General features: G+C 37.0%; 1 long non-coding RNA gene across 4 annotated transcripts in view; it reads left to right on the top strand.

Annotated features, from left to right (window-relative positions):
• LOC110214949 (uncharacterized) overlaps positions 1-24027 on the top strand; it is a 33492-nt gene extending 9465 nt beyond the window's left edge. Inside the window, exons 5-9 of one of the 4 annotated variants that reach the window (XR_013487753.1) lie at positions 3175-3238; positions 5237-5410; positions 15122-15231; positions 16080-20102; positions 22823-24027. This is a non-coding gene — a long non-coding RNA (uncharacterized LOC110214949). Of the gene's footprint in view, positions 1-3056; positions 3239-5236; positions 5411-15121; positions 15232-16079; positions 21272-22822 lie in introns of those variants that run through there. The other 3 variants (XR_002326397.2, XR_013487755.1, XR_013487754.1) reach the window with 3 other exon arrangements.
• Positions 24028-24802: the final 775 nt, after the last annotated feature.

The raw sequence follows: 24802 nt of genomic DNA, 5'->3' as shown, positions 1-24802 counted from the left end.
AAGCAAGCCAATACAAGCCATACATGTGCAGTTATACAAAACACTTCCATAGTAGACATGTTGTGAAAACTAACTCTATTTCCCTTAATCCTATCCTGCCCCCCCATTTATTCTATTCTTTCTTTTGACCCTGTCCCTCCTCAGAAGTACTTCCTTCTGATTACCCCTTTCCCAATCTGCCCTTCTCTCTATCATCCCCTGCTCTCTTGTCCCTTCCTCCCCTATTTTCCTGTAGGGTAAGACAGATTTCCATACCCAATTGATGTGTATGTTATTCCCTCCTTAAGCCAAATCCTATGAGAATAAGATTCCCTCATTTCCTCTCACCTTCCCTGTTTCCCCTCCACTGTAAGAACCTTCTCTCGTCTGTTTTGTGCAAGATAATGTACCCCATTCTACTTCTCCCTTTCTTCTCCTAGTATAATCCTCTCTCACCCCTTAATTTTATTCTCCAGATATCACCCCTTCATCTTCAACTCACCCTGTGCCCTCTATCTATCTATCTATCTATCTATCTATCTATCTATCTATCTATCTATCTATACTACATACATATAATTTTTCCCCTCCCACTACCCTAATACTGACAAAGGTCTCATGAGTTATAAATATCATCTTTCCATGCAGGAATGTAAACAGTTCAGCCTTAATAAGTCTCTTATGATTTCTCTTTCCTGTTTACCTCTTCATGTTCCACTTGAGTCTTGTATTTGAAAATCAAATTTTCTATTCAGCTCTGGTCTTTTCATCAAGAATGCTTGAAAGTCCTCTATTTCACTGAATGACCATTTTTTCCCCTGAAGGATTATACTCAGTTTTGCTGGGTAGGTGATTCTTGGTTGTAATCCTATCTCCTTTGCCCTCCAGAATATTATATTCCATGCCCTCGGTCCCTTAATGTAGAAGCTGCTAAATCTTGTGTTATCCTGATTGTGTTTCCACCATACTTGAATTGTTTCTTTCTGGCTGCTTGCAATATTTTCTCCTTGACCTGGGAACTCTGGAATTTGGCTACAATATTCCTAGGAGTTTTCCTTTGGGGATCTCTTTCAGGGGAGATGGTGGATTCTTTCAATTTCTATTTTGCCCTCTGGTTCTAAAATATCAGGGCAGTTTTCCTTGATAATTTCTTGAAAGATGATGTCTAGGCTCTTTTTTTGATCATGGCTTTCAGATAGTCCAATAATTTTTAAATTCTCTCTCCTGGATCTATTTTCCAGGTCAGTTGTTTTTCCAATGAGATATTTCACATTGTTTTCTAATTTTTCATTCTTTTGGATTTGTTCTACTGTGTCGTGATTTCTCATAAAGTCACTATCTTCCAATTGCTCTATTCTAATTTTTAAGGAACTATTTTCTTCAGTAATCTTTTGGACTTCCTTTTCCATTTGGCCAATTTTTCTTTTTAGGGCATTCTTCTCCTCATTGGCTTTTTGGACCTCTTTTGCCATTTGGGTTAGGCTTTTTTAAGGTGTCATTTTCTTCAGCATTTTTTTGGGTCTCCTTTAGCAAGCTGTTGACTTGTTTTTCATGATTTTCTTGCATCACTTTCATTTCTCTTCCCAGTTTTTCCTCTACTTCTCTTACTTGCTTCTCAAAATCCCTTTTGAGCTCTTCCAAGGCCTGGGATGGATTCATATTTTTCTTGGAGGCTTTGGATGTGGGAGCTTTGACTTTGTTGTCTTCTTCTGGTTGTATGTTTTGATCTTCTTTGTCACCTAAGTAAGATAATATAGTCTGACTCTTTTTTTGAGGTTTGCTCATGATCCCAGCCAACTACTTGAGTTTTAAACTCTTTGTTAAGGTAAAAGTCTGCTTCCAATGTGGAGAATGTACTGTCCCAAGCTTCTGGGGTTTGTATAGCTGTTTTCAGAGATACTTGTAGGGACCTGTAAATTTTCAGTTCTTCCAAGGTGGTATGATAAGGGTTGAGGTGTTTACTTTTTTCCTGGCCTGAGCTCTGGTCTTTGAGTGACCAGCCACAAGCAGTCTTTTCTCTCTTGGATCTGTGAGAGGAGGGTTTCCTCTCCACTGCCACTATGAGCTCCACCTGTCCAGTGCTCCTCCTCATCCCAGGACCACCACCCAGAACTGCGACCCAGATGCTAGCACGGGCAAAGCAAGAGATTCCTGCCTTAGCACTGGCAAAGAGATCCCTGCAGTCCCCCTCTGATCATCCACTTCAGTCCCCCTCAGTCTGTGAGCCGGAAGCTTCGGACACACCAGTGTCCTGGCACCTGCATTCTGTACTCTGCGCTCTGGAACTGACTGTGACCTATATATATACATACACACACACACATATATATGCTTTATTATCTCTTCCAGGAATTCTCTCTCTCTCTCTCTCTCTCTCTCTCTCTCTCTCTCTCTCTCTCTCTCTCTCTGTGTTTGTGTTTCAGTGTTTGCAATTTGGTGAGATGGGGGAGAGTTCTGGTTATTACCCTCCTGGTTTATACTTTGTACTAAGGCAAATAAGGTTTCTGTTCTCTTGACTAACCCAGATAGGGCCTTTGCTCCCCAAATCACAAACCTTTCTTTCTGCCCCGGAACTGTGCCCTAGAAATGGGTAATGGATGAAGGGGCTACCAAGTGGCACCTGGTCCTATGCCCAGTGTTAGCACAGGAGTCCCTGTAATAACTTTCTGATCAGGAGTTTAGTTACCTCACCACTTTTGGTATAACACTACTGTTGCTGCTGACATCTCTAGGTCCCACAGCCTACACAGCTTTGTCACATGGGATTTGGGCCAGCTACCAATCCAGTGTCCATAGGCAGACCTTCTTTAGTCCTTCTTTTAGTCCTTCTAAGGTTAACTGGGGTGGAAAAAATGAGACACTGAAATCTTTTTCTTTCTTTCTTTCTTTCTTTCTTTCTTTCTTTCTTTCTTTTCTTTCTTTCTTTCTTTCTTTCTTTCTTCTTTTTTTTTTTGTTAATGCACTCAGAGTTCATTTTGAAGCATTAAAAAATGTTTAGAAAGTTGGTTTTGGAGATTGCTCAGCAGAAATGCTAAATTCCTTCTTCTATCTTGGCTCCACCCCTTCCTTCCCCAGAACAAACTTAGTTCCTTTTTGGTGAAAGGTTGTTCCACTAATCTGTCAGAGATATTGTAGAAGAAAATTTACCAAGGTGTTAGCATAAAAATTGATTTTGTTTCTCATTTTATTCCTTAGAATCAAATGAGAGAGACAGGCTTAGAGGAAAATATGGGGAAAATGGAATTAGAGAAGTTAAATGGTGAGTATCAAAATATAGTCACTAATAGTTCAATGTCAGTGTGGAAAGAGGTCTCCAGTGAAGAGCCCTGGGGATATGTGCTTGGACTGAAATATTTAACATCTGATACACTGATTCTTAAGTACTAAGGATTCTTTTTAAATTTGTATTATTTTCCATATGCTCTTAATTTACAATTTAGTTATATGAATGTATGCATCTCCTAGAAGAATGTAGGCTCTTTGAAGATGATAATTGTTATTTATTTGTTGTATATTTTGATCTAGCCTAACTCTTTTGCACATTAGGGACTTAATAAATGTCAGCTGAATTAAAATACAGAAGGTTGAAACCTTGTTTGTCTTAGGTGGTCCTGATTGTGATTGAGTATAGAAAGAGTACTTTCTGTGCACTTAGCAAATTATTAGTCCTTCACTCTCAAGTCTCTGGGAGCAACCAGTAATGATCCTAGGACCAGTGATGCTGAAGAGTAGTAGCCTCTTTACCTAGTTAAGTATTACACAGACATTGTTTGCCCAGGTCAGAGAATGCCCCATATAATTTTAGGTTTTGGTAAGAGAAGGCTTTCAAAATGCCCTAAAGTTATCTAAAATTGCCTAAAGTTATAATATATGAATGCAATGGAAAACTATTGTGCTCTAAGAAATAATGAAAGGAACGGTTTCAGAAAAACCTGCAAGGAATTATATGACCTTATGTAAAGTGGAGGGAGCAGAATCAGGAGAACACTGTGCACAGAACAGCAATACTGTAAAAATCATATACTATGAAAGACTTAGTAACTGATCATTGCAATGATTCACCACAACTACAAAGAATGCATGATATAAAATGCTAATGGGTAGTATTTACTGCCTTCTTAATGGGTGGGGATCGGGGATAGACGGAGTGAGAGAACTTGGAACCAAAAATAAAATAGTTTTTATATATATGTATATATGTGTGTGTGTGTATATATATATATACATATATATATATGTATATATATATATGTATATATATACACACATATGTATGTATATATGTATATATACATATGTATGTATATATATGTGTATATGTGTATATATCCATATATGTATATATAATATACACACATATATTTATATATATGTATGTACATGTATATATGCACACATACATATATACATATATAAATACATCCATATATATTAAAAAAAGGTTGCATAGAAAGATGAAACAAGGACCAATAAACTATACATATTGACTTAGTTTTGAGATGTAATATTATGTATATTTTACTGTATTTTTACTTAGCTTATTAAATATTTTTAAATTACATTTTAATCTGGTTTGGGTTGTACTCTTTAATGTGGACCACACTATTTTTGACACCTTTGTTTAAGGGGATTCTTAAATAATGTTTATAATTTTGATGAGCAGAGGAGGTTGGGGCTGAGGAGTTTTTGAAAAAAGGGAGAATAGTATGAAAAAGGTGATTGGAAAGCCCTAAACATGTTAGAGGAAAAACAGTGAATCCTATGAATGATAATGATGATGACAATAATAATAATAATAATAATAATATAGCTAGATTTATATAGTGCATTAAGATTTGCAGAGTACTGTAAACACATTATCTAATTTTACCCTCACAACTCTGGGAGGTAGGAGTCAGTAGTATTACCATTTTAGAGATAATGAATCTAAGGCAAGTGGAGAGGATGCCTTGTCCAAGCAAATACAGCTAGTAATTGTCTGTGGCAGTATTAGGAATAAGTTTTTCCTGATTGCAGGTCTCATAGTCTAACCACTTTGTTATCTAGCTCCCTCTTCTAAAGCATTAGCAATATCTGGTCAAACTGAAATAAGACTTTACTTCTATCCACAGTATTGCTAAGTCAAGCCCAGGTCAATAAGTAACATGAATATCAATGGTGTTAGCTCTTCCTAGAATTTAAGGTAGCAACACTGTTTAGGCTCATGAGGCAAACAGGAAGAAATGGAGTCAACTTATCCTATACCCATTCCTTACAGATATATCCTATAATGGAAAAGGGTGTCCATAAACTTCAGGCTCTCATCATCTGTAACATTGAATTTGATCACTTACCTGAACAAAGTGGGGCTGAACATGATGTTTTGGGAATGACTGAACGACTTAAGGACCTAGGATATAATGTGGATGTCAAAGAAAACCTTACAGCACAGGTAAGGATCACAGCCTACCACCCACTTCAATCTTTCCAAGAGATATATAAACACAAATTGGTATATCACCACAGGCCAATCTCACAGTTATAGAGACCTGGGCTAATGTACTTCAACGTATTTTTAGAAGAACCTAACACAGATCTGAGACTCACAGTTCTTTTAAAGAATTGGAACCTGAAGAATCACCAATTTATGACCCTGCTATTTACAGGATCTGGGATAAATATTGTTTCTTGCCCCTGGTATATCCCTTGACACCTTCCAAAAGCCCCCCTCCTATATTTGCTTCCTGCATTCTGGTTCCACTTCTTTGTGTGTTTTCCTCTCTCATTACCACAGTTCAAATTCTGCTGTCTATTTTATCAATCCATATGACTTCATCTCTCATCACTGGTCCCTCATTTTTATCTTATATTTCTTGTCACAGTGAATCCATAGTTAAGAGCCTTTTTTTCATGTTTTATCTGTTACTTTTCATATGGCTTTCATTTCTAAATACATCTCTAATCCCTGGACTAGCCAAAGAGTCATACCCTATAACAATATCAACAACAAAATTTTAAAAAGAAAGAAAGAAAGGAGAAAAAGAAAGGAAGAAAAGTTCAGCAAAATTAACACATAAAGTGAGATTGAAAACTTATATGATTTTACTCACTGATTGTCACTCAAATCTGCAAAGAATGGAAAGGTATAATTTCTTATATTTTTTTGGGGGGTCAGGCTTGGTCATTATAGTTATACAATATTTAATTTAATTTTTGTATGATAGATATGCTTTCAGTTTACAGTACTGTAAAATTACATGTTTTATTATTTTCTATTGCTTATTTCACTTTGCATCAATTCATATATGTTTCTATACTTTTTCAGTTCTTTTGTATTTATTATTTCTTATATTACAACATTCACGAAACAACTTTGACCAATCCTTAATTACTGCTCACCTCTTTTGTTTCCAGTTCTTTCCTAATTAAAAAAAATGCTGCTGTAAATATTTATGCACTTTTTTTTTTTGCTGTTCTTTCTATATTTGACCTTCTTTGCATATATATGTATAACTGGGATCTCTGGGACAAAGTTTGTGGACATTTTTTCACTTTCTTAGAATAATAAATTGTTTTTATTCAAAACAATCTCAATTGTTTTCTCTAATAGTTAAAAGCAATTCAGAGCTGTACAAAGAGTATATCAATATTCCTGTCTTTTCACATTTTTTACAACATTGCTTATTCTCATATTTTCTTATCTTAGGCAGTTTTCTGGATATGAAATGAAACCTCTGAGTGTCTTTGGTTGGCATTTTTTTATTATTGGTGATTTGGAGAAATCATTCACAAGGTGGTTAATAGTTCCTAATTTTTTTCATAACTGTTTATTCATTATTGCCAACTTATCCATCTGGGAATAACCTCTATATTTGTGATATGTATGTTGTGTGTGTGTATATATATATATATATACACACACACATACGTATATATACACATACATATATATACACATACATATGTACATTTATATTCTTTTCATTGTTATGTTTTATTATTATATTTTATATATATTATATATCTCTATATGGTGATACAGTGGATAGAGCACTGGGCCTAGAATCAAGAAGACTTATCTTTATGAGTACAGATCTGACCTCAAATACTTACTAGCTGTGTGACCCTGGGCAAGTCACTTAACCCTGTTCCTCATCTGTAAATTGTGCTAAAAAAGGAAATAGTAAACTACTATAGCATCTTTGCCAAGAAAACCCCAAATGGGGTCATGAAGAGTCAGACACAACCGAAATGACTGAACAACAATAACAGCAACCACAACTATATCTATCTATCTATCTATCTATGCACACACACACACACACACACACATACACACACACACACAAAATGAATACATAAACAGAGTAGCACAAATATAGAGGCCATGAATTTGTGATATACATACCTGTTTACATGTAATATACATATATGTATGAGTGATTGACATCACATACATATTAGAGATATTTAATATAAATATCATCCACTAAGTAATAGCTTCCCTTCTTATTTTAGCAATATTGATTTTGTTTATGCACAATTATGGAAGCTCAAGACATATCCTTGAAGTCTGGATTACTGGTAAAATAGTTCATAAGGGTAAAAGCAGAATGAAGTTCCCACATGGCTTCAGCAGGATTTATCTAGGTGCTACACATGTGGAAACACTCTACTTACTTGAATTTTCATTTCCTCTCTCATTCTCCATATCCAATATATTTCCAAGTCCTATTGATTCAACCTTTGAAAAATCTCTCAAACTTTTTCTTCTCTGACACTGTCATCAACCTGCTGCAGACCTTTATTACCTCATGCTTGGAATATTGAATAGTCTGCTGGCTTTTGCAGCTCCCTGCTTTGAGTCTCTTCCAATTCAGTACATCCTTCACAGAGCTATCAAAGTGATCTTTCTGAAGTACAAGTTTGACCGTATCATACCTTCTCCCATCTTCATTCATAAAATACTATGGCTCCTTATTATCTGAGGATTGAATATAAAATCCCTTTTTTGACTTTTAAAGTCCTCCATAAGCTGACCCCTTCTTAACATTATAGTTTTCTTATCCCTTACCCTACCATACCCCATCCTCTATATTCTGCAATCCAGTGACACTAGTCTCCTTGCTGTTTGTTGCAGAAGACACTTTATCTCCCAAAACCAAGAATTTTTAACTTTCTGGCTCTAATACCTGGAATGCTCTCTGTCTTCATCTTTACCTCCTGGCTTCCCTGGTTTTTTTCCAGTTTCATCTAAAGCATCACCTTCTACAAGACTTTCCTGATTACCCTTAATGTTAGTGCCTTCCTTTTGTTTGTTGTATATATCTTGTTTGTACATGGTAGTTTATACATTGTCCCAACTCCCCCATTAGACTATGAGTGTCTCGGGAGCAGGGGTTGTTTTTTGTCTTTCTTCATATTCTCTACAGTACACAATATGTGATATCTTGTAAGTACATGATACAATGTCAGTAGTTAATAAATGCTAATTTGTTGATTGACTGGAAAGAAAAACAAAAAAAAAGTATACGTGTTTATAACTGCTTAAAAATCCAATCTTTTAGCTTTCTGGAAGCCATACTTCACGTTTCCTTTAGTGAATACATTTCCTTATTTAATAAAGTAATATTTATACCTGTATTTATAAGAAAAGTAAAGACAAAATATAAATTCCTGGAGGAAGCAACTCATGTCATATAGAAGCAGTGTCCTAAGGTAGTGGTTACCCTATTTCTCAAATAATAAGGAAAGCTATATTCCTTTGTCATCCTTATGAAGTGCCCATGCCAAACAACATGTTTTGCTATGTTGTTTTTTACCCCTACAACTCTAATTACTAATTACTCACTAGCATATCACATATTCCTTCTCCAGGTGTGGAATGCTGTCCTAGAAACAAAGCAGTCTTTCAGAAAAACACATCTCCCAATTTGCAAACTCTCCACTGACTAATGACCCCCTGCCCCAGGAGGTTCTTGTCTCCTACTGCAGAAACATACCTCTTCTATAGGAATGCTTTTCAGTGTCCCCTTGCCCTATTTTGGGCAGCCCACAGTTGTGGTCCCACCTGACTGTGAGGTTCTGTCTTCTTATACTGTGAAATCAGCTACAATTAATTTGGACCTGGAACAGTATTCTTTTCTTTTGAAGTTTAAGGATTGATGACTATGCGGAAGAAATTTATGCCATTTTGCTGGCTATTTGTAATTATTAACTTTTGAGTGTCTCTCAGGAAAAGGAGTCAGTGTTGAAGGCATTCGCTGACCACAGAGAGCACTGGTTTTCTGACACCACATTTTTGGTGTTCATGTCACATGGCACCAGGGATGGTATTTGTGGAATAAGGCATGAAAAGCAAAAGCCAGATGTGCTGACCACTAATATCATCTTCCAAACTTTCAATAACTGTAATTGCCCCAGTCTAAGGGGTAAACCCAAGGTTATCATCACCCAGGCATGCCAAGGAGGTAGGTGTTTGGCTATAAATTGATCTAAATATGTTCAGTCATTGACAGCATCCTGCAATGTAGTCTATACTTTCTCTGGGGTGGGGATGGGTGACAGGGGGAGAAGCCTATGCTTATCCACAATTCTGTCCTTCTCCTTAGGGAAAGAGTAAAAACATCTCTAGACTGTGTGCACTATACCTCATACTTATAAACGAATGACCTGAAATCATAGAAACTGTTATATCCTGCTAGAAATACATTGTTCAACATAGATTCATCCAAATTAAGTTTTGATCCTTTTCTCCCCCCTATCTTTCAGTTTGGAAACACACTCCATTTATCCTGTCTTGGGTAGAGCTGGATATTTGTCATGCTAGAAGAAGAATAGTAGCAAATTGGTAGATGAGTGGAAGTAATTCCCACAAGTCTTCATTTGTATATGATTTTCTGGGAGATGTATTTGTAGGGAAGAGAGCAACCTTCATGATGAAGTGGCATTGCAGCAAAGTGGAGAGTACTGTTGGAGGTCCTACTAAAATTTCTATTCAAAGATGCTTTTTTATTCTCCATTAGATTAATTAATGCTCAATCTAATACTAATTTTTTTTTTTACTCTTACCTATCTTTGCTCTAGAGACTTCAGGGATTAGAAAGGAATAGAAGATCAGGAAACATCCTAGCTTACTTTCTAGTTGTTAAATGAAAAGATGGGAATAAGTGATGTGCAATCAAAGCCTTCTAGGTTTGGAATCAGAAGATCTGGATTTGAATACCAGTGCTGCCACGTACTACTTAACCTCTCTGGGCATCGTATATTCTGCATGTGTTAAATGAGACTGTGGGGATCAATGACTCTTAAGTTCCACCTGGCTAAAAATAAATCCTTATGAAAAGGATGATGAATCTTCTACCAATTCCAGGCAGTAGCTTCTCTGAAATTTATAGTCTTAGAGACCTGAGACATGAAGTGGCTTATGTAGGGTCACACAACCTTTAAAAACCAGAGTCATAATTGAACCCAGATCTTGACTCCAAGACCAGATGTTATGTCCTTTAAACCACACTGACTTGTTTCTAGGGCAGTCATGAAAAAATAATTTGGAACATTTATAAAACAGTATAATTGAGAGTCAAATTATATTAATTGAAATAAAATATACAGATATGCTATGCAAATAGGTACGTATACATATCTGTGCAAATGCACAAAAATGTATATTCATATGCCTATGTGCACATGTACATGTACACATACATTATATATAGAATGTAGTCTATATAAAAATATATAGTATACATATGCTTAAATATATGTCTACATACATGTGTACACACATATACATTCTCTCTATTACATGTAATCTGTATAGCATATGTAATATGTAAAGTACATACACATATATGAATATACACACATATATACTCTTGTATACACATATACACATATAAATAGTACAGAAAGTTCATATAAATATATAAGCATATTTATATGTATACATGTATGTGTGTGTGTGTGTGTGTGTGTGTGTGTGTGTGTGTGTATAATGAGGCTTTTCAGGTTTAGGAATGCTGTTCCATGTCTCTGTTACTCCATACATTCAACTGCATTGTTTTGACCACTGCTCAAATTTAGTCCACCTTGACACTAACCAAGGTAGAGTTTTGAAGGAATAATGGAAGGTGTTGTTATTGAGACTGGATCTATGATTTCTTTGATAGAGGGTACTCCCGGATGAGGTCATTCCCTTCAGCAGCTTCTCTGAATTCTAGTTGCTAAGATAAGCACTCAGAGGTTAAGTGACTTGCCTAGGATCACTCAGGAACTATATGTCAGAGGCTAGATAAGAACCTAGATCTTCCTGCTCCAAGGCTAGTTTTTTTTTTTTTGTATTCTCTGCTTGGCAAACCATTAGTAATATGGAAAATTGGGAGTAGAGAGTAGAGAAAGGTAATTCTTTTCAAATGAAAAATGCCTTTGCCAAGGCATTATGCATTAGATAGAATATTCTTTCTAGGGCAGCTAGTTGGCATAGTGCTTTGAGTACTGTTCTTGGAGTTAAGAACACTAGAATTCAAAATCACTTAATTTCTCTCGGCTTCAGTTTCATCATCTATAAAATGGGAATAGTAATTGTACCTATTGCAAAGGGTTATGGTGAAGATTAAAAGAAATAACATATGCAAAGTGCTTTGCAAACCTTAAAACATTACATAAATGCTAGTTATTATTATTCTTGTTATTCCTATTATTATTACTACTACATGTGTCCTCTACTCAACAGTTATATAAAGTTCATGCTTGGCATTTTGCTTCTATGACTCAAATTCCCTGTGTGCCCTTCCTTCTATATTCTACATTTCCTATACTATAACTCTCCAGTTTACTATTACTACCACCAGGCCTCCAATATCCTTCTACTGATCAACCATCACCCTACTTCATATTCACCTAGATATTTAAGATCTTTTTACTCTGTTTTTTTTTCTTTCATTTTGGCCCCCACTCTAATGTTTCTAATGATCCATAAGGCCCTCAAGAAAGAACTTCAGAGGTAAATTACTTCAGTCTCCTCCTTTTACAAGTAAAGAAACTGAGGTTCATGCCAAGGGCAAATAGATTTTAAGCATCAGTTCTGAGACTGGCACTCATGTGCTCTGACTGTAGAGTCAATGCTCTTTCCATAGTGCCAAGCTACCCTAGGCAGGGCCTTATTACCATACATTATAATATTCACTTTTAAAACTGCTTTCAAGAACTATATGCTGTATTCTGTGTGCAATGTGGAGGTGGGATGAGGCATTTAAGCTATTTGGAGCAGGAACTGAGGCAAGAGATAACTAAAAGGGGAAAAACGTTTTTCTTCCTTCCTAGATTCCTTCTTTCCTAGCTTCCTTCCGTTTGTTGTACTCATATACTATCATGTCAAGTCAGTTCACAACTACCTGATCTAAAAAATCAACCTTAGGCCTTTAGCTTGCTAATCTTGTTTGAGTTGTCTATTACATTGGGCCCCAGAACTTTTTATTTTGCTTTTTTGGTGAAGCAATCAGGATTAAATGACTTGTCCAGGGTCACACAGCTAGTAAGTGTCAAGTATCTGAAGCCAGATTTGAACTCAAGTCCTTCTAACTCCAAGGCCAGAGCTCTATCCACCGTGCCATCCACCTGCCCCCAGAACTTTCAATAGTAATGCATCACATGAGCTTTCCTGATCATTGTACCTGCTATATCAGCTCTCTGATTCCTAATTACTTATTTCTTATACTATCATCAACTCTCATAAATTGGTACCTGATTCTGACATCTCCCTTTCTCCTTTGTCCTACCACGGCCTTTATTTAGCATTCAAGAAATACTTTTGTAGTTCTAATTTACAAGGGAAGAAACCGTTTAGTATAGTACTTAGAGATCTAATTTCAAAGCTAGGAAGGCTTAGCCTGTCCACATAGGGCATGATGATGTGTATAGGCTGCATGACCCTGCACAAGTCACCTAACCTGTCATTCCTCTAGATAACTCTCTAAGATCACAAGTTAGAAAGGTGACATTCAGCATTGGCAGAGGGACATTCTGCACTGTACCATTACACATTCCAAAAAAACACAAGTCTAATCCCTATTTCTATTTAGGATGGAAGAAAATATACAAATTCAAACATTATAGATCAGGGCAAGGTTTATGAAGGCAATTACTCAGTTTCAAACTATTTACTGATTTCTTCACACTTATTTTGGCCTTTTTGCAACTCGGGGTATCTAACTTCTCTAGGCTTCCCCAAGGGAGCATCATCTTCTACTCTAAATCAGCCCATGTAGATTTGCAATTTGTTCATTTGAGTGTTCTAGATCAAACTACTTATCTCTTTTTCGAATCCCAAGTTTATTTTTAGCTAATCAGAAAGTCTCTTGCTGGGAGTGAATCTGGGTGTTTTCTACTCACTACAACTAATGAGCTGTAATCTACTTTCCCTCTCTCACTTTCAAAAGGGAGAAAGACAAAGAGATACATATGGTTTCATCACCTCTGGAAGTGTTCAGAAATCAATCTATGCATCATATCTGATGATTTACCCTGCCTTCCTTGGCCAATTTAACCTGTTGCTTATAAATAAAAAACAAAACAAAACAAATGTAACAAAATCTATTCTTCATCTGTAGTCTTACTCTTCTTGTGTAGAATTGGCCCCTGTAAGCCTAAGGAGATTGTTACTCTGGAGTCTAGCTTGACATAATCTCTATTTGCTATGGTAGCTTCTATACATTAAGCACTGACCTTGTTTAGGAATATAATTTATAAATGCTCGATAAAGGTTAGTCAAATCACGTTGAATTGTTTCTAATGCCCACTCCACCTAAGCAGAAATAGTTCCAAAATTTCACCTCTCAGTTAACTTCTGAGACAAAAGTCAGGTTTCTGAATCTTATTTTTTTAAATAAATGTATTTATTTATTTGTAGTTTTCAACATTCACTTCAAAGATATCAAAATCTCAAAAATAAGATTTCAAGTTCTCAATTTTCTCCCCAATTCTTCCCTCCCCCACCCCAAGACAGTGTGTAAATCGATATAAGCTCAACATATACATTCATATTAAACCTATTTTCACATTAGCCATGTTGTAAAGAAGAATTAAACCATGAGAAGGAAGGAGCAACAAAAAGAGAGAGAGAGAGAGAAAGCAAATAATACACTTTGATCTGCATTCAGACTTCACAGTTCTTTTTTTCTGGATGTGGACAGCATTTTTTATCATGAGTCTTTTGGAGTTATCTTATATCCTTGTATTGCTAGGAAGAGATAAGTCTATGAGATTTAGTCATCACACAATGTGGCTCTTCCTGTGTACAGTGTTCTCCTGTTTCTGCTCACTTCACTCAGCATCAGTTCGTATAAGTCTTTCCAAGTTTTCCCGAAGTCTGCCTTCTCATCATTTCTTATAACACAACACTATTCCATTACATTCATATACCACAATTTGTTTAGCCATTCCCCAGCTGATGGGCATCCTCTCAATTTCCATTCTTTGCCACCACAAAAAGAGCTGCTATAAATATTTTTGTACATGTGGGTCCTTTTCCCATTTGTCTGTTCTCTTTGGGATATAGACCTAGAAGTGGTGTTGCTGGATCAAAGGGTATGCATAGTTTTATAGCCCTTTTGGCATAGTTCCAAATTGCTCTCCAGAATGGTTGGATCAGTTCACAACTCCACCAACCATCTTTAGTGTTCCAATTTCCCCATATCTCCAGTATTTACCATTTCCTTATTTTGTCATTTTAGCCAGTCTGGTAGTTGTGATGTGTTACCTCAGAGCTGTTTTGATTTGTATTTCTCTAATCAATAGTGATATGGAGCATTTTTCATATGACTATGGATAGCTTTAATATTTTCGTCTGAAAACTACCTGCTCATATCTTTTCACCATTTATCAATTGGGGAATGATTTGTATTTTTATTAATTTGATACAATTCTCTATATATTTTAGAAATGAGGCATTTATCAGAGACACTGGTTGTAAAAATTCTTTCCCTGTTTTCTGCCTCTCTCCTAATCTTGGTTTCATTGGCTTTGTTTGTACAGATGATATGATAGCATATTTAGAGAATCCTAGTTTTTCTTTGCCTATTCTAATTTCTTCAATTTATTTTTTTCCCTCTTATTGCTAAAGCTAACACAGCTCCCTGAATCTTAATCTCCCTTTTATTTTCAGATAACATTTCTTGGAGAGTTAATGAAGTGGGTTCTCTCTTCATCAAGCAGTTCATAGAGTGTTTCCAAAAATTTGCCTACTGCTTGCACTTGGAGGATATTTTCCATAAGGTCAGTCTCTTCCTAAATTTCGTACTCCAGCAGTGGGGAATCTTCCACCTCAAGGCCACATGTGGCCCTCTAGGTCCTCAATTGCAGCCCTTTGACTGAAGAGAATTTATTCTGTCAGACTTGAACTCAGTCAAAAGGCAGTGCTCAAGGAGCTAGAAGGGCACATGTGGCCTCGAGGCCACAGGTTCCCAACTCCTGTCCTACTGTACTTAATAGGCATTTGTATGTCTCTTCTGGAACCCTGGAGATATTTTTGGACCAAAACTTTTCTTTTGAAGCTTTTAGACTTCCTATAGAGCTCATAGACATTTGGAATAGAACTAAGTTGTCATTCTCATAAAAGTAATCAAATAGTCCTCTATCCTAATAATATCCCTATATTATTACAGTATTATATGATATTATAATATTATATTAAATATCCCTTGCCTGGGACCTCTATGAAGAACCTGAACTGTTAGTAGCTACTCCAGAGAAAAACAGAAGGTTTCTCATTTATATTACCCCACTTATATTTCTAACTATCATGGTGTTTTACTAAATAAATGAGATAGATCTGCTTTGTCTCTGATAATCCTCCATTCCTTTTATCTTTTTGTTGATTCTCATTGGCTCATGGTCTGATTTGCTTCCTATACAAATGCTACCTTCAGTAATTCAATCACTCATACGATTACCAAGAGCACCCCATGTTCCAAACCTTAAATTCTCCCTATCCTTTTGTCTTCCCCATTAAACCTTCTCTGACTTGAGTCCCACTCCTAAAGCTAAAATATCTGTTAGAAAACTGACAAAGTAATTTAGGATACATTGTTCACTAATGACCTAATTGTGTATTTTCTTCTCAGAAGCTCAACTATAGGTCTCAGCTATTCTCCCAAACTCAGTGTCAGAATCCACTGCTTCAACCACATCCCTGAGATGAGATGGTGAAGGTCAGAGTCAAAGCATTTGGCCAGATTTTGTACCCAGTAATTAGAATTTCATTCACTTCAGGCAGAGCAGTTGTTATAAATTCATTATAACCTTCATTAACATCAACTAAATGGCTTATTGGGTTCCAGTATGATTCCAGAATGTTCAAAGATATTTTTAAGGCTGAGAATTGAAAGCTGGTGATCAGTGGAAAAGCCATTGCTATCTCAGAAGACTGTGATCCCATCAATATTAAATTGGGAAATCATGTGACTTAGTTTGTAGTAGAGTCAACTGTATGTCTTTACCACTTTGGAAAAGACTGGGGCTCCTTTGAAAGAGGGAGCTAAGTGTATCATCATTGCCATACATACTATTGATGCCCCTATGTTCAAGATGGGAGTGAAACATGAGAAAAATAATTATTCTCTTAAGATTGTTAGTAATGCTTCTTGCTCTACCAATTGCATGGCTCCCCTAGCCAAGACCATGACAATGTTGTCATTACTGTTACCCAGAGGACAGTAAATGGACCTCTTGTGAATTGTGGTATTATGGATGTGGTGGTACTGCCCAAAATATCGTCCTTGCTTCCACTGGTGCTGTGGTAGTTATGGACAAGTTCATCCTTAAGCTGAATGGAAAGCTCACAGGCATGGCCTTCCATGTTTTTGTTGTGTATCTGGTCTGCCTCCCGGAAAATCCTGTCAAATATGATATCAATAAAATGGTAAAAACAAGCATCAGAGGGGCACTTGAAGAGAATCTTGGCTTACACAGAGCACTAGGTTGTATTATGTGACTTTAAAAAGAACAACCCTTTTGTATCTTCAGTGCTAGTGTTTGTATTATCATTAAATACTACTTTTGTCAAGCTCATTTCCTTCTATGACAATGAATATGGTTATAACAACCGTGTAGTAGACCTCATAGCCTATAGGACCTCCAAAGAGTAGTAGAAAGCTATGGATTTTTACCTCCAATAAAAGAGTATTTCTGCCATTGGTGAAACATATATTTCTAACCTATTTCCCTAATACTGGAGATCTCATACCCTACATGTCTTACAACCTTACCCCAAGGCACCCCTGTATTAGGAAGGAGAAACATATATACCTGTGTTGGGTACCATTGATAATATCATCATATTAAAAAGAAATAAAAACTCATCTATGGAATTATTTCTTTATTTAAGATGAGGAAGGCATTTGAGACTGTAGAGAAAAACTCCCAGATGCCCACAGTTGAAAGAACATCATTGACAATACAATTTTACCTCTTCCCAGGAATTTAAAGCTAGAACAAGGAAATGGCAGCTATTGGCAACTCAGGTAAATTGATCCAAGGGGTGAGGAACCGAATTCCATTACTCAGGTTTTAAAGCAGAAGTCAAGGGCACATAGATAAAAGGTGGTGCAGTGTTAGTTACCCTGCTGGCTCCATTTGCATATATGATATTTGGTAATGGTTTATACCATCTCCTTTTGGCATTTATTTCACCTGGGTCATTATGTAGCTATATAGATGGGATCAGTCCAATAGGAAAGAATGAAGCATTCATTAAGTACTTGCTTACATGCAAAGCACTGAGGATACAAAGAGAAAAGTACGACAACCCATGCCGTCAAGAGCTCACATTCTATTTGGGAAGATAGCTGAAATGGAAGGTTTTAGCTGCATATCAGATGGAAAAGTCCCATAGTCCCCAGGAAGAAATGGAAAAGCAGTTGTAAATACCTCCTTAATGTTATTATTTAATCTCACTATTCTGAGGGTTCTAGGGTTCATGGCCTTGGGAAGTTTCCATCAGGTTTTGAGGGGAGATGATGGTAAGGTGGAGGTGATTTGACTTTCCTGGTACATGCCACCTCCTTTTTCTCCTTCAGGTTGCCTTATTGTCTCAGCTAAGCTAACTTGGTTGACCTGTGCATGCAGATGGCTGTTGAGGATAGCTGGCCCTATCTCCATAGGAGTTGCTTCCTTGAGTGATAGCTGTGAGGGATGGGATGGAAACAGGAATGGTGGTTTGGGAGGTATTGTTACTTTCAGGACTCTTGTGCCTCCCTCTGCCCTTTGGTAGCAACTGGTTAATAGTTGTTGCTGGGGGTGATGAGAAAGATGGTTATACTTTCCACAATTATTTCTCCCCAAAATGATGGCTGTGGGAATGGGGCTGGAAGCAAGTCTAATGATTTTGGGAGGCACTACTATTTCCAGAGCTATTGGGTTTCGCATGCTATGGTGTCTACATCAGTGTCTGAAGGGTGGTCAAGGTGGTGGTGGTTTCCCTTACTGCCACGTGCTGCTTCTTGTCTTTCTCTACTAAGGCCTTACTGTTTTAGGCAGGCCAGCCTCCCTGCCCACTGTGTGACACTTGGTTGACAGTTGGTAAGGATGGCCTCAGGTAGAATAGCCTTATGACTATCACCTAGGCAGTAATAGGCCAATTTTGAGATTTTGGATGTGCTCAAATTAGGCTATGAAGAGAAAGCTAAGCTGATGACTGCAGGCTTGATCTTAAAACCACACAGCAAGCCAGTGATACTCTTAATCTCATGAGGCCCTGTAAATCATCTCAATTGTGATTTGTGTTCCAGAGTACTGATGTGTGGGATGGTTCTATTCTACAGAATAGAATATCAATTTTATTAAAGTTTTGAATATGGAATAAAACCCTTTATTCTGCCTAATAGCCTAGTCAAGGATAAATATCAGCTTCCAGTAGCATAGTATGTCTTGGTGGAGTAAGTAGGGTGAAGGGCGTGTTAAAAAAAGAATAGCATTTCTGGTATGAGGGCTTTTTCCCACCTTTGGTGTCTACCTGATCCACTTAACTCTCACTCATGGCTCTAAGAAGCTGTAGCATGTGCAGTGGCCACATCCTGGTAAATCATTTGGCAGCTGGGCTAAATCAGGTTAAGAGTAACCGAGGGGTCTCAAATGAGTCAGTGAGGTATGAGGATGTCTACCCTGAGAATGTGAAAACTTCTGGTAGAATGAGCCGACGAGAAAAAATTGTTCCAATTTAGACATTGAAGATGTGACTGCATCTGGAGCCATCACCAGTCATCTTGATTCTGTCCTGCTACTGGACTGTGATGGCTGTGGAAGAGAGAATGAAGCTGATGCGTTCATACAACTCTACCTCATTCAAATCCAGTTTATGCATGAATTGAAATACATCACCCATATCACTTTACCATTTTTTTCAAAAGAAATACAAGATGCACAAATTTAGAGAATCCACCCCATATGTTCATATGGAATACTTGTGCTCAGCTCTGAGCTATTGGTCTGATAAGCCATAGCCTGACACACTATAACATAGTGATGTCATTTTGGTCCTCTTCAAGAATGAAGTACAACAACTAAACAACCAATGGAGTAAGTGCTTTTTGTAATACAAACCATGCCCCACAGGTACTTATAGGAAATACATACACACTCAAGCTGGGTTTACAACTCACCAACCACTGCTCTGGGGGGCAGTTTGTTGTGTTATAGGGAGTAAACAGGGACTTTCTTATCTGCTATTCTGTCCTTCACCTCATGTTCCATGATGTCTTTTGTTTGGCCACGCTCTTAGAGTTCAGCTAATGGAAGGGGAAACATAAAGATTAGAAGTGAGCACCCATTTAATACTGAACATGAATGTTTATTCTAAAATGGCATTATTCATGTCAACAAAGGAAAGATGTTGTGATCCTATTTCCTGCCATCATAGTTATCTCACCACCACCCCAATTCAAACTTCACTCAGAAAAATGTGAGTGCTACTATAAGTTATGAAGGATATAGTATAAAACATGTTCTCAGAAACATTATCATGTTTTTATGTGGAGATCCAAGGAAGGGGCTGGCCCTGTGCTGTGGATTGGCCCTGTTTTGATGCCTTCTTATAATGCTATTCTCTTATTTTTTTTTATCTAGGAAGTAACATGCTATGCAATCCTGAAGTGAGTGATTCTTCCAGAAAGATGCCAGATGCAAAATATTTTTTTCAAACCTATTTCCTCATGTCTCTGTGTCTACATTTCTACTTTCATACTCTCATTCATGCTTTTATCTAAAACCTGAAATGCTCAGGCCAAATGTGATCCTCAAAAATGAAGTCTGACATCCTCTAAGAAGCCTTTCCTAATGAATTCTCTCTCCCTTCTAGTCTTAGGTACTTAAAAAACACTTTTTCATTATATCCCATCTAGGGATTTTTGATTATAACTTGCCACCAATTTTTTTTATTGTTTCATGTGAAAATGGCTTCATTTTAAAATATTAATACCTAGAAGCCAGTGATAATGTCTTCTCCATTTTTTGTGTCCTCTTCATTTCTTAAAATAATTGCTGGATATATAGTGGGTCTTTAATTATGATTTTTCAAAACACAAATTTATTTATTTTTAGTTTTCAACATTCACTTCCACAAGTTTTTGAGTTCCAAATTTTTGCCCCATCTCACCCCTCCCCCACCCCAAGATGGCATGCATTCTGAAAATCCCTTCCCCTAGTCTGTCCTCTCTTCTATCTCTCCCCCCTTCTCTTATCCCCTTCCCCTTCTATTTTCCTGTAAGGCAGGATAGACTTCTATACCCCATCTCCTGTATTTCTTATTTCCCAGTAGCATGCAAAAACATTTTTTTAAAGCATATGTTTTTTAAAACTTTAGGTTTCAAATTTTCTCTCTTCCTCCCTCCCTCCCACCCAGCCTCACTGAAAAGGCAAACAGCTTATGCAAAACACTTCCATAGTAGACATGTTGTGAAAAATTAACTCTATTTCCTTTAATCCTATCCTGCCCTCCAATTTATTCTATTCTTTCTTTTGACCCTGTCCCTCCTCAGAAGTATATCCTTGTGATTACCCCCTTTCCCAATCTACCCTCCTCTCTATCACCCCCCTGATCTCTTGTCCCCTTCTCCTCCTATTTTCCTGTAAGACAGATTTCCATACCCAATTGAATGTGTATGTTATTCCCTCCTTAAGCCAAATCCTATGAGAATAAGATTCACTCATTCCCTCTCACCTTTCCCTGCTTCCCCTCCACTGTAAGAGATTTTTCTTTTCTGTTTTTTTTTTGTGAGATAATTTACCCCATTCTACCTCTCCCTTTCTTCTTCTCTGAGTATAATCCTCTTCTCCTTAATTTTACTCTCCAGATATGACCCCTTAATCTTCAACTCACCATGTGCCCTCTCACCATCTATATATACATAAACATATTTTTTTTTCCTTCAACTACCCTAATACTGAGAAAGGTCGCATGAGTTATACATCCATCTTTCCATGCAGGAATGTAAACAGTTCAATCTTAATAAGTCTCTTATGATTTCTCTTTCCTGTTTACCTCTTCATGTTACTTGAGTCCTGTATTTGAAAGTCAAATTTTCTATTCAGCTCTGGTCTTTTCATCAGGAATGCTTGAAAGTCCTCTATTTCACTGAATGACCATTTTTTCCCCTGAAGGATTATACTCAGTTTTGCTGGGTAGGTGATTCTTGGTTGTAATCCTATCTCCTTTGCCCTCCGGAATATTATATTCCATGCCCTGTGGTCCTTTAATGTAGAAGCTGCTAAATCTTGTGTTATCCTGATTGTGTTTCCACAGTATTTGAATTGTTTCCTTCTGGCAGCTTGTAATATTTTCTCCTTGACCTGGGAACTCTGGAATTTGGCTACAATATTCCTAGGAGTTTTCCTTTGGGGATCTCTTTCAGGAGGAGATCTGTGGATTCTTTCAATTTCTATTTTGCCCTCTGGTTCTAATATATCAGGGCAGTTTTCCTTGATAATTTCTTGAAAGATGATGTCTAGGCTCTTTTTTTGATCATGGCTTTCAGATAGTCCAATAATTTTTAAATTCTCTCTCCTGGATCTATTTTCCAGGTCAGTTGTTTTTCCAATGAGATATTTCACATTGTTTTCTAATTTTTCATTCTTTTGGATTTGTTTTACAGTGTCTTGATTTCTCATAAAGTCACTAGCTTCCAATTGCTCTATTCTAATTTTTAAGGAAGTATTTTCTTCAGTAATCTTTTGGACTTCCTTTTCCATTTGGCCAATTTTTCTTTTTAGGGCATTTTTCTCTCACATTGGCTTTTTGGACCTCTTTTGCCATTTGGGTTAGGGCTATTTTTTAAGGTGTTATTTTCTTCAGTATTTTTTTGGGTCTCCTTTAGCAAGCTATTGACTTGTTTTTCATGATTTTCTTGCATCACTCTCATTTCTCTTCCCACTTTTTCCTCTATTTCCCTTACTTGCTTCTCAAGGATCCCTTTTGAGCTCTTACGAGGCTTGAGACTGGTTCATATTGTTTTGGAGGCTTTGGATGTAGGAACTTTGACTTTGTTGTCTTCTTCTCGTTGTATATTTTGATCTTCCTTTTCACCAAAGTAAGATAATATAGTCTGACTCTTTTTGTGCTGCTTGCTCATGATCCCGGCCAATTACTTGAGTGTTAAACTCTTTGTTAAGGTAAGAGTCTGCTTCCAATGTGGAGAGTGTACTGTCTGAAGCTTCAGAGGTCTGTATAGCTGTTTTCAGAGATACTTGTAGGCACCTGTAAATTTTCAGTTCTTCCAAGGTGATATGATAAGGGGCGAGGTGTTTACTCCTTTCCTGGCCTGTGACCACAAGTACTCCTTTATGTCCTGTAACTGTGAGAAGTCCCTCTTCACAGTCACTTCAAGCTCATCCAAGCCAGCACTCCTCCTCACCCCAGCACCGCGGCCCAGAACTGTGAATCAGATCCAAACACAGGCAAAGCAAGAGCTTCCTGCGTCAGCACCAGCAAAGAGATCTCTGCAATCCCTCTCTGATCAGCCACTGGATTTCCCTTCAGTCTGTGGGCCAGAAGCTCAGGAAGCAGTTGCCCCCCTCCAGGGCCAAGTTCTTGGGGAATGGAGCTAGAAACCCTGCCTTCCTCTCTGAGCACCGAGAGAAACAGACTTTTCCCGCTGACCTTTTAAGTTGTCTTTGGCATTTGTGGATTGAGTAGTTTGGAAACCGCCACAGCTGCCCATGATTCAGTCCTCTGTGGCCTGCTCCAGGTTCACTGCAGCCTGAGTGCCCACCCCGCACTGAGCTGTGCTTCCAGCCTGGCACAATACACCTTTCTGATCAATCATCCAGGTTATTTTGGGCTGGAGATTTGTTTCACTCTGTGTTTTTGTGGGTTCTGCTGCTTCAGAATTTGTTTAGAGCCATTTTTTATGAATATTTGGAGGGGTTTGGGGGAGAGCTCAAGCAAGTCACTGCTTTCACTCCGCCATCTTGGCTCCACCCCCTTAAATAATTTTTTTAAAGAAATCATTAAAACACCCTTAGAGACAACGACATCATCATCATCAATACAGTTAACAAAAGTAAAAGATGCGTAACTTAAAGGAGAGTTAAAATTGCGCTGTAAAATTTTTAAACAAAACATTTTTACAGAAAAACAAAAACTATACACAACACATAAATAATACTCACATATATAAAACATTAATATGTATCCATATATACACGCCCTCACACAATACACATATTTTACACAGATGTATATGTACTCATCTTTATTCAAATACATAAGGATATATGGATACTTTTATTATATATAGGCACATCCATATGAATGTTCATACATAAATATATACACATGCACTCATTCCTATTTATATGCACGTGTGTGTATGTCTATGTGTAGTTCTTCCCCAAGCAATTTGTGTTTTCTGTTTTATTTGATCCTGTATTATTTATTGAATAATAATTTAATTCAATATTTTCTAACTATGGAAAATCTGCCTTTGTATCATGGTTTCAAGGATGTATCAATATTAGGGAAAACATTTTTTAAAATTCAGAATAAATTGTTAAAATTAAGAATAACCTACACATCTCAAATCATCTCAAAATATATTAATTTCTGCAAAAAGGAACGAAACCTTTGGAAAAAAGTACAATACTAATTTATGCTAAACACAAAAAAATACCATATTCTTCCAGGAATAGGAGTCACTTTTAATATGATAAAAAGCAAATAATTAAACTCCAACTCTAGCATTATGTGCAAAATAAATCACCAGAATCTCCCAATAAGTAAAAACTAAAACAAGGTAAGGATATCCACTTTCTCCATTCATATTTTATCTAATACTAGAAATATTATTGTTAGCAATAAGATAAGTACATATGACAAGAAGAGAAATCCATCTTTTTCATACATGTAATGCTCTTTCTTTTCTAAATGTTAGGGTGTTTGAGAGTGGTTATGGACTGTTAGTGTGGCTGGGATTCAGGGTAGAGGAACTAGATGGGATGGGATAATGAATGGTGGGGAGAGGTACTACTTTCTGATGTTTAAACTCTCCTTAAATGAGTTTTGTGTAGGGAGATGGGAACAAGAATCTAGGAACTAGTTCCCATTTCCAAGCTTCTTAAAAGAAATAATGAATGGAAAGAAATTGATTTGATGTTAGTACCTTATTTTTTCCCCCTGTGGTTTCCTTCAGAACAGAATTTCTTTCTTTATTTTTTGTCCTTTCTTCTGTTCTACTGCTTTCCAAGAGTGTGAGGAATTAAGCCACAGAAACTGTCTCTCCTCAGCTTCATAGAAATATATTACATCTAGAGCTGTAATGGATGGTAGAGATCCTTTTTTTTTTGTCTCAAACTTTCC

The sequence above is a fragment of the Phascolarctos cinereus genome, unplaced genomic scaffold, assembly GCF_003287225.1.
Source record: "Phascolarctos cinereus isolate Bilbo 61053 unplaced genomic scaffold, phaCin_HiC Scaffold_726;HRSCAF=1367, whole genome shotgun sequence".
Classification (NCBI taxonomy): domain Eukaryota; kingdom Metazoa; phylum Chordata; class Mammalia; order Diprotodontia; family Phascolarctidae; genus Phascolarctos; species Phascolarctos cinereus.
This window is presented reverse-complemented; position numbering and strand designations above follow the sequence as displayed.